Source organism: Sander vitreus, unplaced genomic scaffold (assembly GCF_031162955.1).
Source record: "Sander vitreus isolate 19-12246 unplaced genomic scaffold, sanVit1 ctg649_0, whole genome shotgun sequence".
NCBI lineage: Eukaryota > Metazoa > Chordata > Actinopteri > Perciformes > Percidae > Sander > Sander vitreus.
In genome coordinates, this window is record NW_027595738.1 from 1 (window position 1) to 12,688 (window position 12,688).

At 43.4% G+C, this 12,688-nt stretch overlaps 1 long non-coding RNA gene and 1 other non-coding gene across 3 annotated transcripts; both read left to right on the forward strand.

Annotated features, from left to right (window-relative positions):
• Positions 1-8,312: 8,312 nt before the first annotated feature.
• On the forward strand, positions 8,313-8,418 carry LOC144514652 (U6 spliceosomal RNA). Its single transcript, XR_013501502.1, has one exon. It is a non-coding gene; the product is annotated as a U6 spliceosomal RNA (small nuclear RNA).
• On the forward strand, positions 8,320-11,721 carry LOC144514651 (uncharacterized). 2 transcript variants are annotated; one of them, XR_013501500.1, is made up of 5 exons: positions 8,320-8,767; positions 9,887-9,945; positions 10,049-10,353; positions 10,675-10,794; positions 11,060-11,721. It is a non-coding gene; the product is annotated as an uncharacterized LOC144514651 (long non-coding RNA). The 2 variants fall into 2 exon arrangements; XR_013501501.1 differs by having other exon boundaries at positions 11,063-11,721.
• Positions 11,722-12,688: the final 967 nt, after the last annotated feature.

Consider the following 12,688-nt stretch of genomic DNA (forward strand, 5'->3'; position numbering starts at 1 on the left):
CGTCCCTCTCTCTCTCTCACACTCACGTTTATTCGTCTGTCTGTCTGACTATACTCTGTCTGTCTGACTATACTCTACTCTGTCTATAGTCTGATGTCTGTCTGTCTGTCTACTACTCTGACTATACTGTGACTATTCTCACTGTCTTACTATAAACTGACTATACACTGTGTATCTGTCTATACTCTGTCTATACTCTGTCTATACTCTGTCTATACTCTGTCTATACTCTGTCTATACTCTGTCTATACTCTCTCTCTCTCTCTCTCTCTCGTTTGTTTGTTTGTCTGTTTAAAGCGAGCTAATAGGTATGGATTACCTGTTGGTTCAGTCTGATTACAAGGATGATCACGTTTTGGAGGGAGATCCGGATGTTCCTGACTGCTTCCAGCTGGAGGAGGAGGAGAGCCACGCAGGTGATGAGGGCTTTGGGGAGGAGCTGCTCTTCAGCGTTGAGGCACTCCTGTCTGATACAGAGGCCCAACCAGGCCAGCGGGACCCTGACCACGGAGAGCCAGCCTCTGCTGACAACACAGACGCGCACAATTTTAATCCACTGTTTTCTCATATTCTCTCTGTGAATGTCACTACAGAGCCGGCCCGCTGACACAGAAGCCCCACCTCCAGCTGTTTATCAGGCCGAGGCAGAGCAGCAGGACCCTGGCCACAGACAGCCAGCGGATATGTAAGCACTTTCAAATTTTATGCCTTCATTTGTGTTATCTGTCACATATGACATTAACAAGTTATATATAAATAATATATAAATAATATTATTTATCAAGAGGGCCATCTTTGTGGAGCTCACTTTCGGCCAGCACCGCCTGGTCAGAGCCGTTTCCCCTGTGCGAGGCTCTAGCCCTCGCCTCGGCTCGAACCCCATCGACCCTCTTCTCCTGCCAGCCACTGGCAGAGGCCTGCTGGCGGGATTTGGTGACCTGTGCAGCGGCGGCTGCAGAGCGGCGAAGGGTGAGCTCCGAGGACGAGGGCTCAAATCGAAAGAGGGGATCAAAAGACATTTTCTGAAAGACAGGAAGAAACAACAGTACATTGTAATACACTTCACTGACTAACTGCACTGTTGGTGCACATTAACTGTTAATAACACTTTCAATGTGAATGTTAATATTAGGATAGCAGACCATTAGGTTTCACAATAGCTGGACAGTGACCTAGTGACCCATCCATTAACACATTGTCTATGGAAATCGCAGTTACACTTTCGACCTAAAGTTTGTATATTTATACTTCGAATTTCGTGACAGCATTTATAACACAGATACCCTAGGGGTTTACAAAGATAGCAACGTTGTCCAGATTATATTTAGTGCATTTTTCTGAATCGGAGACGTTACGTTAGCAGGCTAACTAGCGCCCATTGATTTCAATGCATTCCTACGGAAAACGCAGTTACACTTTCGACCTAAAGTTTGAATATTTACACTTCGTGACAGCATTTATAACACAGATACCATGTTGGTTTAGAAAGATAACAACGTTGTCCATATTAAATTTAGTGCATTTTTCTGAATCGTTAGGAGGGTACACTAACCTCATTCAAACGGCAGCCATGCTAATCGCTATTACCGTTTCAATGCCTACAACGTTTTTTTAAACTTTCCAGAATATTAACCTGTTTTAATACTGATTATAATTGCTGTTGTGAAGACAAAAAGACATAACTTGCGTGCTGTTGAGAGATAAATAGTCGTCGTAGCCGTTTAATAGCGAGTGAGTGACTCGACAGCGGGAGTGAAGTCAGAGAAGTCCATGATCTGGCCCTGGGAAATTCAGCCAATCACAGACCAGAATGTTTGTAGGACAAGCCAATGAAAATATGCGAGGTTTTTTGTAGGGCGGGACATGGAAATAAGACAAGCCAATGGGCGGTACAGGGCGGGACACACAAATAAGACACAAGGTGTTTCTCAATGTCAAGGAAGGATCCTTCGAAGCCAGAATTTCGAGGATGCTACGGTTCAAACGTTTTTCACGGAGGGACCCTGTTCACCAAGGGTCCCTCAGAAAGGACCTGAGTCTCCGGTACCACCCCATAATAACCATCCCTGCCCCCCAGCCCGTCCTATGCTCTACCCAGCCTCTTGGCTCACCAAGGCCGTCTTCCTGTGGATGCCACACAGAATTTTTGGCCTGAAGATGTCCTGCCTGTCCTTCAAGAATAAACTAACTGTTTCAGGCCTGTATAAGACTGTCAGCAAGGTCCTGGCCAGTGACGGATGGTACCACACCGGCACTGAGTACCTCCATACGTGAGTACAGTTAGTTTACTTTAGATGTATTTTGGGATGAGAATTAGGGACACATGTGAAAAATGTGTTTTGAGTTCTGACTTTAAACTGGGTTAGGGCTAACCCAGTTTGATCACTGTTAGCAAAAAATATGTGCTTTACTTTGCGTAGCTTTTTGTACGACTCGTTCATGAGAACAGCCTGAAAGTATATAAATATCTGCTTGGATCACTGGAGTGGAGATGGCAGCCACGTTCATTTATTTGTTGTTGTTTTTTATGCCCAGAGGAGGAGGGCCAGTGGCTGGAGAGGATGGCTGCCGGGTTGATGCGGCGCTACAGGGACGCTGGAGTGGCCCCTCCAGAGCTGCTCTATGTGGACCGTCACCCAGGAGAGGACCGCTGTGCAGAGCCTGTTCAGGGAGTGGGAACGCCTGACCATTCGTCTGGGCGTCTGGCACTTTATGCGGCGATTCTCTATGGGAGTGGAGCCAGGAAGATGTCTTGCGTATGAAGGAGGCAGAGGAGCCTGGGTCCTGGAGCAGGGTCTCCATCAAGGAGCTGGCCCAGCACTGTCGACTGAATCCTGATACTCAAGATGAAGGGGTGCCCTCTCCTTCACCTTGCCTGCTTCTGCAGCCACTGGTCTGCAGTGAGGCCACTCTCTTTAACTTGGCAGATCCTGGTCTTGTCTGAATAGTTCAGGGGAGGCTACAGTGGCTGCATTTCCCCGAGAAAGTGGCCCTCTGCTTGGGTGGAGGAGGCCCCAGGGGCTGCTGCTTCTCTGCCTCTCTCCTCTCTCCTCTCCATCTTTCTCCGTCTCCTGGCTGTGGAGGGAGGGGGAACAGAGACGGGAAATAAATCTAAATTAAACATTTAAGTGACTTTAGGTTACAGAATTGGGAATGCTGTTTTGAAGAGGTCGTGCTGCGTGTTGGTACCCCTCAGCAGCACCAGGCCCCGGGCAGCTCTGAAGTGACATTTGCAGAGAAGAGGAGAGAACAGAGGCTTGACATCAGTAAAGTAAGAAAGTAAGGTAAGTAAAGTTTAATAAGTAGTTATATATAATAAACTTATAACTTGTTAATGTCATATGTGACAGATAACACAAATAAAGGCATAAAATTTGAAAGTGCTTACATATCCGCTGGCTGTCTGTGGCCAGGGTCCTGCTGCTCTGCCTCGGCCTGATAAACAGCTGGAGGTGGGGCTTCTGTGTCAGCGGGCCGGCTCTGTAGTGACATTCACAGAGAGAATATGAGAGAACAGTGGATTAAAATTGTGCGCGTCTGTGTTGTCAGCAGAGGCTGGCTCTCCGTGGTCAGGGTCCCGCTGGCCTGGTTGGGCCTCTGTATCAGACAGGAGTGCCTCAACGCTGAAGAGCAGCTCCTCCCCAAAGCCCTCATCAACTGCGTGGCTCTCCTCCTCCTCCTCCTCCAGCTGGAAGCAGTCAGGAACATCCGGATCTCCCTCCAAAACGTGATCATCCTTGTAATCAGACTGAGCCAACAGGTAATCCATACCTATCAGCTCGCTTTAAACAGACAAACGAGAGAGAGAGAGAGAGAGGGACGGAGTATAGACAGACAGAGAGACAGACAGAGTATAGTCAGAGTATAGTCAGAGTATAGACAGAGTATAGACAGACAGTATAGTCAGTATAGTCAGACAGAGTATAGTCAGAGTATAGACAGTATAGTCAGAGTATAGTCAGACAGACAGAGTATAGTCAGACAGACAGAGTATAGTCAGACAGAGTATAGTCAGACAGAGTATAGTCAGACAGACAGAGTATAGTCAGACAGACAGAATATAGACAGAGTATAGTCAGACAGAGTATAGTCAGTATAGTCAGACAGAGTATAGTCAGACAGAGTATAGTCAGAGTATAGTCAGACAGACAGAGTATAGTCAGACAGACAGAGTATAGTCAGACAGACAGAGTATAGTCAGTTTATAGTAAGACAGTGAGAATAGTCAGACAGTATAGTCAGAGTAGTAGACAGACAGACATCAGACGTATAGTAAGACAGACAGAGTATAGTCAGACAGACAGACGAATGAGAGAGAGAGAGAGAGACGGACGGAGTATAGACAGACAGACAGACAGACAGACAGACATCAGAGTATAGACAGAGTAGAGTATAGTCAGAGTTAGGGCTGAACGATTTTTGAAAATAATCTAATTGCGATTTTTTTCAAAAATATTGCGATTCAATATGCGATTATTTTTTAAACTCTTTGTCTTCTGTATTATTCAACAAAGACAAGCAATAAATCATTGTATAGTATGAACAATACAAGATTAGCTAGATTAAACTAAATGTTCTTTCCTGGAGGCCAGGCCTGTATGTGATGATGAAATTAGGTGATGCATGAATGTATATGAATGACATCTTTTATTGAACTCCTTCAGTCCCAGTAGTATACTGAGCACTGACCGCCTGGTGGAAACATTCATATGAAAGTCAGAAACTAATCACACAAACTAAAGGGCAGATTGCAGAAATATAAAAACAAATATGTGACTTTACCACACTTAGTAGTATTTACATTTAATTATTATTTACTGTAATAAACAGATGTAATCATGTGGATTGCACTTTTTAAACACCGTCTTTGAACTTTACTAGACAGTAAAAATATATATTGTTGGGGCCTAATGTAACTTTGTTTCTTTAGTTTATAAAGCACGCTGGTGACATGAATGCATACGCAGTTTTTCGCGGGGGGTTCACAGATTTTCATGTTTTTTTTAAAACAATTTTTCAAATGTTTTTTTCAAGCATTTAAAAAAAAACAACTTAAATTTGAAAAGGGGCCAGTAAAAATTGACTTCTGAAAAAACCTTAAATTTGAACCCTGAGTGGAGGTCGGCGGTTCGATCCCACCTTGTGGCTAGATATATATTCATAATGAACCTGATGCTCATAAACAAGCGTCATCTGACTGCGTATGTTATCTAAAGACTACAATAAACAGTAAAAATCCCAGAAAAAGAAGAAACAAACAAACAAACGTACATGTGTCATTAGTATGAGAAAAAAACGAGATTTTAACTGTGTCGGCTCGGACATAAATATCTTAACGCCTGTCGGGCTCGGGTCGGGTTCGGTTACTGCTCTGTCGGACGCGGGCCGGGCTCGGACAGAAAAATGTGGCCCGATCCGCACTCGAATGTGTACAAAAGATCTTTTCTGGTGTGAAAAGACATAGAAAACGCAACGCCACGCAACTGACACGCCACGCTCACGCCACGAGGGCAGTGTGAAACGGGCCGTAACTTATGTTTCCCTGCTGAACCTGACGCTGTGAATCGGAAGCTAACTTCAGCTTTCTAAGTTTCCCTTAAATTTTCCCTTAACCACCAAATCAGAAGCTGCGAATTGGAAGCCAACTTCGGACATGTAGCCTAGCCTACAAAAATGAAACGCAAGGTATTGTATTTTTGGTTACAGTAGTAGTAGTGTTTTAAGTGTTAGCTCAAGGAAACAGATTAAGCTGAATACTGCTGAACAACCTTAATGATGGTTGACAGGTGATACTTGTTTGGGCCGTGTGATTGGCTGACTGGCTGCTATGCAGAGAACGTGATGATGGCCGACTTTCCAGCCATCGAGATCAATTCCAGGTTCACTCCGAGATTTCACGCTTTGCAGGACTACAGGCCTTCAGACAGAAGCCCCAGTATCTACGGTAAAGTCGTTGTTAATCAAACAGACACTTTATTTGGGTACAATTACAACTTCTAGAATGTATTTACACCGTAGTTTGTAAAAAATAAAGGTTCACATTCACTGTAGCTCAGTATGCTATGCTATCCCTCCGCTATGTAGCTATGTCATCAGTTTTAGAGTTAACAGCGGGAGTGACGGGTTTAATAGTTTAAATATTAGTAAAATAAGAGTTCGTTGGTGTGTTGGTTGTATGCCGAATTTCTTAGTCTAGATTAGCGATTTAAGAAAATCCCAATTCAAGTCTATCCAGGTGTTAATTCTTAATGAAAAAGCTAAATAAATGTAAATTGTGAAGTTTTACTAATGGGATATGGTATGGCGATTTCCCCACATACAATATAAGGGCATGTTTCGTGGATGAATCATTGTTAAACATTTATGACAATGCACACTAAGAACACAAATATGTCGTTAAAGATTTAAATAGGGCCCCGAATACTGTGCGATGAACTTTGTTTCTCCGCCAAACCTTGTTGTAAAAAAAAAAAGTTAGTTTTAACGGGTCTGACTTTCACAGACTACCGCTGTAGGTTGTACGGATAAAAGTTACAGTCGAGCTAAAATAGGAGCTCACTGGTGTTTTTGTTTGATGCCGAATTTTTTAGTCTAAACTTACGATTTAAAAAAAGTACTAACTTGTGTTTGGCGAGGTGAGAATTATTAATGAAAAAGCTAACCAAATATTAAATGTGAGGTTTTACTAATGTGTGGTTTAGCGACGGCATACGATATAACTGCATATTTCGTGGATTAATTATTGTTAAAAATTACAACAACAATCCATATATAACACATAAGAATAAATAACTTGTTGTGATTAATGTTACATATTTTGTGTGTTTTCATGTTCTGCAGTGAGACAGCAGCGCCCCTCTCTCCTAAGACGGTCATAGGCTGCCACCTGACGGTGAGGTTTCGAAACTGCATTGAATTGTTTCGAACGATTGCTCGCCGCCGTTGTAGGATATCAGCGGTTTTAACGGTTCTAAAAGTTATAATGTTATTAAAACAAGAGTTAATTGGTGTGTTGGTTGTATGCCGAATTGTGTAGTATAAACCTTCGATTAAATAAAACCCTAATTCATGTTTGTGTAGGGGAGAATTCTTTATGAAAAAGCTAAAACTACAAATGGTGAGATTTTAATAATGGAATATGGTTTGGCGTACAATATAACGGCTCGTTTCGTGGATTAGTTGTTTTTAAACCGTACAACAATGCTCATCAAGGACACATAAGTATAAATAAATTGTGACTCATGTTACTGTGTGTTTTTAATGATCTGCAGTGAGACCACAGCGACAGCAGCGCCCCCCTCTCCACACACGGTCCTAGGCTGCCACCTGGTGGTGAGTGTATGCAACTGCATTGTGTTTTTTTTTGAATGAAAACAAGTAGGAGGAAGCAGGAAGCAACCACATAATGTTTACGAAGTAGTAAATAACCCATTTTTATTTGTTTGGTTTAAAATAAAGAACAGTTTATCCACTTGAACAAAACAAAATAAAAAAACGTATCTTGTCTCTAAATAACACTGGTAGTTTGAATGAATGGGATTTCTTTCTCCCTCCCTTCGAGCTAAAATAACACAATAAAGCCAGGGAGGTTTTAAAGAGTTAAGCTGCAACAGAACAACACGATAAAGACATAAAGCTGCAGATGTGTACTCTGTGTTGTTTCCTTTCCTTCTGCTCGGGAGCGGTTTCCTCACACACACACACACACACAGACAGACACACGCACAGCTTCTGTTTACGGCTTGTTTCTTGCCGTGAATTGTCTCTTCTTTTCCAGAAATAGCGTGTCGTGTTGAGCCGAGGAGGGAAGCTGCTGCTGCTGCCTCCGTGAACGCCCGAGTGCCGGAGCAGATCCCGTGTTGCAGCCTGTGTCTCTGCGTGTCCTTCCCCCACCCCCGTCTCCCTCTCTGTCTCCCAGCCGGGGGCTTCCGGGAGGGGGTCAAAGTGCCTCAAGGAGGAGCCACTCAGCCGGGGGAGGCGCTGTGAGTGCTTCCTTTTGTTCTCTCGCCTTCCACACACCAATCCTGGCTCTCTGACGTACACAGTTCTTTGCATAGTTTCCCATCGGCCCCTGAGAGTTCCTCAGCAGGCAGACGGGACCTAAAGTGTGTCTGATTGGGTCAGATCTGGCCCTTTTGGGTCACTACACATCCCGATCTCACAGCACAGCACCCAGACCTCAGGGTACTGTCGTTCTCTGTCCAGATACAGCCAGGGTTTTCCCCCCTTTACAGCCTATGTTGTCTCCAACCATTAGAGAGTTTCTTCAGCTCCAGAGGCCTTTAAATACCCCTCCGGACCTTGGTGCTCTTGTGATAGTTCGCTATCACATATACTAAAATTGGAACGATACAGAGAAGATTAGCATGGCCCCTGCGCAAGGATGACACGCAAATTCGTGAAGCGTTCCTCATTTTAATGTATTTATGATTTTATATGAATTTATTAATGATGTATTCATCAGAACAGCGCCCCCGCGGCCACTGTACGCTACTGCAGCAGCAGAGCGGCGGAGCGGCAGAGCAGCAGAGCGGGAGCCGCCTTTACGCTGTTTAAAAACTCGGGTTTTAAACTCTTAATCTCTTTAAAACTCTTATATCTACGTTCAGAACTCGTTGTCTCTCGAAAATCTACAACTTAACCTGCTCAAGAGTGGACTTTTAGGACTTTGATGGCCTCAGGTGTGGATTTAAAACCTTTTTTTTTTTTTTGTTCCCTCGATCGGTATCTGAGGAAAGCGCCGAGAAAAGGACTCTTGTTTTCGAAGGTAAACTTTACATTTCTGCTCCCAGACTTCCCTTAATCTGGTTATTTTCACCACTTTCTGACCTCAAATCTTGTCTAGTAAACACCGTGTACATGTTAAGATGCTTGTAGAGAAACTGTACCATTAAAATATATCGCGAAACGTAGCGAGTGACAGTTAACGCTGCTGTTTTCAGCTTCTCTCGTCTTTAACGTTGAACAAACTTCCTCTTTTCTTCGTTTCATCGCTAAAAAAAGTCACAGAAAAGCTTTCCTGTATGTTTTGTATCTTACAGCAAAACCAGCTGTTTAAAATCTGCCGTTAAAGTTGTGAAAAGGGCCCGAATACTGTTGTTTTTTCCTCTGCCAAACCTCGTTAAAAAAAAAGAGCCTTTTCAACGCGTCTCTCTATCGCCGACCTCCGCTGTGTATATTATAGGTTGTCGGGATAAAAGTTAAAAAATCTAGTTAAATAAGAGCTCCTATGTGATTTAATTGTATGCCGAATTTACAAGTATAGACTTTCGATTAAATAAAACCCAACTTCATGTTTGTGGAGGGAAGAATTCGTTATGAAAAAGCTAAAACAACTGTAAATTGTGAGATTTTAATAATGGAATATGGTTTGGCGGTTTTCCCGCGTACAATATTATAACGGCTCGTTTCGTGGATTAATTGTTAAACATTACAACAATGCACACAAAGGACACATGCGTATATGGCAGTTTGTTAAAGATGTGGTGAATACACGGAGAAACGGTCTGTTTTCTCCCCCAAAAAAGCCTTTTTCAACGTGTCTGTTTACTGGAATATGGACTGGAACCCCTCCTCTGTTTTTGGACAGAAACCTCCTATAATGTGTCTGAAAAGAGTCGCTGCTTTCTGAACACTCTTGTTGCTCTAAACCTGAAAAAACACGTGTGTGTGTGTGTGTGTGTGTGTGTGTGTGTGTACGCACCCTGGAAGAAGTATTCAGATCCTTTACTGCAGTAATGTACTTAGTTACATTCTACCACTGACTGTCTATTTGTGTCTGTAGATTCCTCCTAAATTCACCAAAAGTTAGCGCTAGATAATGCCTCGTTTGCACATTTAAACAGAACATTTCATTAAAAATAATTGTGTGTGCTTCTGTCTTCAGGTCTGATAAACGGTGGAGAGACGGAGGACGCGCTGGGATGACCTTTGGCTTTTTTCCCTGTAAACTGAGTTTTGCAGTACATAGTATATCATATGACTGGCACTTCATACTCGCTTATTAGGTTTATTTGTTGTATATCTTGTGTGTTTTTTTGTTTTACAGATGTGTCTCCCAGAGCGCTGGAAGCAGGGAGTCGGGCCCTGTTCACCAAGGGTCCCTCAGGAAGGACCTGAGTCTCTGGTACCACCCCATAATAACCATCCCTGCCCCCCAGCCCGTCCTATGCTCTACCCAGCCTCTTGGCTCACCAAGGCCGTCTTCCTGTGGATGCCACACAGAATCTTTGGCCTGAAGATGTCCTGCCTGTCCTTCAAGAATAAACTAACTGTTTCAGGCCTGTATAAGACTGTCAGCAAGGTCCTGGCCAGTGACGGATGGTACCACACCGGCACTGAGTACCTCCATACGTGAGTACAGTTAGTTTACTTTAGATGTATTTTGGGATGAGAATTAGGGACACATGTGAAAAATGTGTTTTGAGTTCTGACTTTAAACTGGGTTAGGGCTAACCCAGTTTGATCACTGTTAGCAAAAAATATGTGCTTTACTTTGCGTAGCTTTTTGTACGACTCGTTCATGAGAACAGCCTGAAAGTATATAAATATCTGCTTGGATCACTGGAGTGGAGATGGCAGCCACGTTCATTTATTTGTTGTTGTTTTTTATGCCCAGAGGAGGAGGGCCAGTGGCTGGAGAGGATGGCTAATTTAAGTGACTTTCGGTTACAGAATTGGGAATGCTGTTTTGAAGAGGTCGTACCCCTCAGCAGCACCAGGCCCCGGGCAGCTCTGAAGTGACATTTGCAGAGAGAAGAGGAGAGAACAGAGGATTGACATCAGTAAAGTAAGGTAAGTAAAGTTTAATGAGTAGTTATATATAATCAACTTATAACTTGTTAATGTCATATGTGACAGATAACACAAATAAAGGCATAAAATTTGAAAGTGCTTACATATCTGCTGGCTGTCTGTGGCCAGGGTCCTGCTGCTCTGCCTCGGCCTGATAAACAGCTGGAGGTGGGGCTTCTGTGTCAGCGGGCCGGCTCTGTAGTGACATTCACAGAGAGAATATGAGAGAACAGTGGATTAAAATTGTGCGCGTCTGTGTTGTCAGCAGAGGCTGGCTCTCCGTGGTCAGGGTCCCGCTGGCCTGGTTGGGCCTCTGTATCAGACAGGAGTTCCTCAACGCTGAAGAGCAGCTCCTCCCCAAAGCCCTCATCACCTGCGTGGCTCTCCTCCTCCTCCAGCTGGAAGCCGTCGGGAACATCCGGATCGCCCTCCAAATCCTGATCATCCCTGTAATCAGACTGAGCCAACAGGTAATCCATACCTATCAGCTCGCCTTAAACAGACGAGAGAGCGAGAGAGAGACTAGTCAGCCAGAGCCTGAGGTCCTTCTGTAGCACAGGTCTTCCTGAGGGACCCCTGGATAAGAATGCCTGACTCGGCCACTCCTGCTGCTCGCTGCGAAGACCCTGCTTCCAGTTCTCTGGAAGACACAACTGTAGAACTATACACACAATAATACAACTACGAAAATCAAGTGATATCAGTTAACAATTTCTTCAAGACATTTGAATTCTGGCAAAAACAGGACTACTAACATAACACGTTTGCCTCTTTTCTCCGTTTTAAAAAATAAATGTTCCGAACTTTTCATAACGTCTGACTGGTTATTCATTTACCTGTGTGATCTTGTCATGCTTTTTTATGGGTGCATTTATTATATTAGTTTCCAAATTTTAACAGAATAAAGCTCATGCTTCTATCACAAGACATTAAGAAATGTATCCTTGCTATGCTAGCTCAATTTAAGCTTCAGTTCAATGCATTAGAAGCTTAGAAGTGTTGCGACTAGAGGGACGACTGACTTATCAGGTACATTTAGTGTTTCTGTGTTGGTCATATGAAAACATTCAACTGTACATGTTCTGTCTCCGTGGATCTTGGAAGTCAAAGAGTAAATGTGCAACATACACATTGTTGGAGCCTAATGTAACTTTGTTTCTTTAGTTTATAAAGCACGCTGGTGACATTAATGCATACAGTTTTGTGTTTGATCACTGTGTGGAGCATTGACACAGGAAATGCATAAAGGTAATCAACAGCCAGAGGGGGGGGGGGGTGTGTGTGTGTGTGTGTGTGTTGTGTTTGAAGAGAAATATGAATGTAAGTTATCTAAGATGAAATGGATTATACTGAAATGTGCTGGTGTTACGGTGAGCATGCCATCATTGAATAAATGTGTCACCTCACAAAGTTATTAAATGGATTGGACATTGGTTTATTGGCGGCCCAGAACACCAAACAAGGCTGGGGGGCCACAGCACACTGCCAGAAAGCCTTTTATGCTTGTTTTCAGGTTCCAGAGTTGAGTTGGTGCTTCTGATGCTTTCAACGTCTTTGTCAGCGCTTTTGACGCTTCCCAGAAGTAAATTTTCCTAATTGCCCGACAGTAGAAGTGGGGGAAAAAACCTTAAATTTGAACCCTGAGTGGAGGTCGGCGGTTCGATCCCACCTTGTGGCTAGATATATATTCATAATGAACCTGATGCTCATAAACAAGCGTCATCTGACTGTGTATGTTATCTAAAGACTACAAAAAAACAGTAAAAACCCCAGAAAAAAAAACACGTGCAGTAAGTGCAAAAAGAATGAGAAGTATGTGCCGAGAAACTACGATAAAGGTTGCTAGATACGTATATCCATGAATGAACTTGCTACTCACATGGAGGAGAGGAGC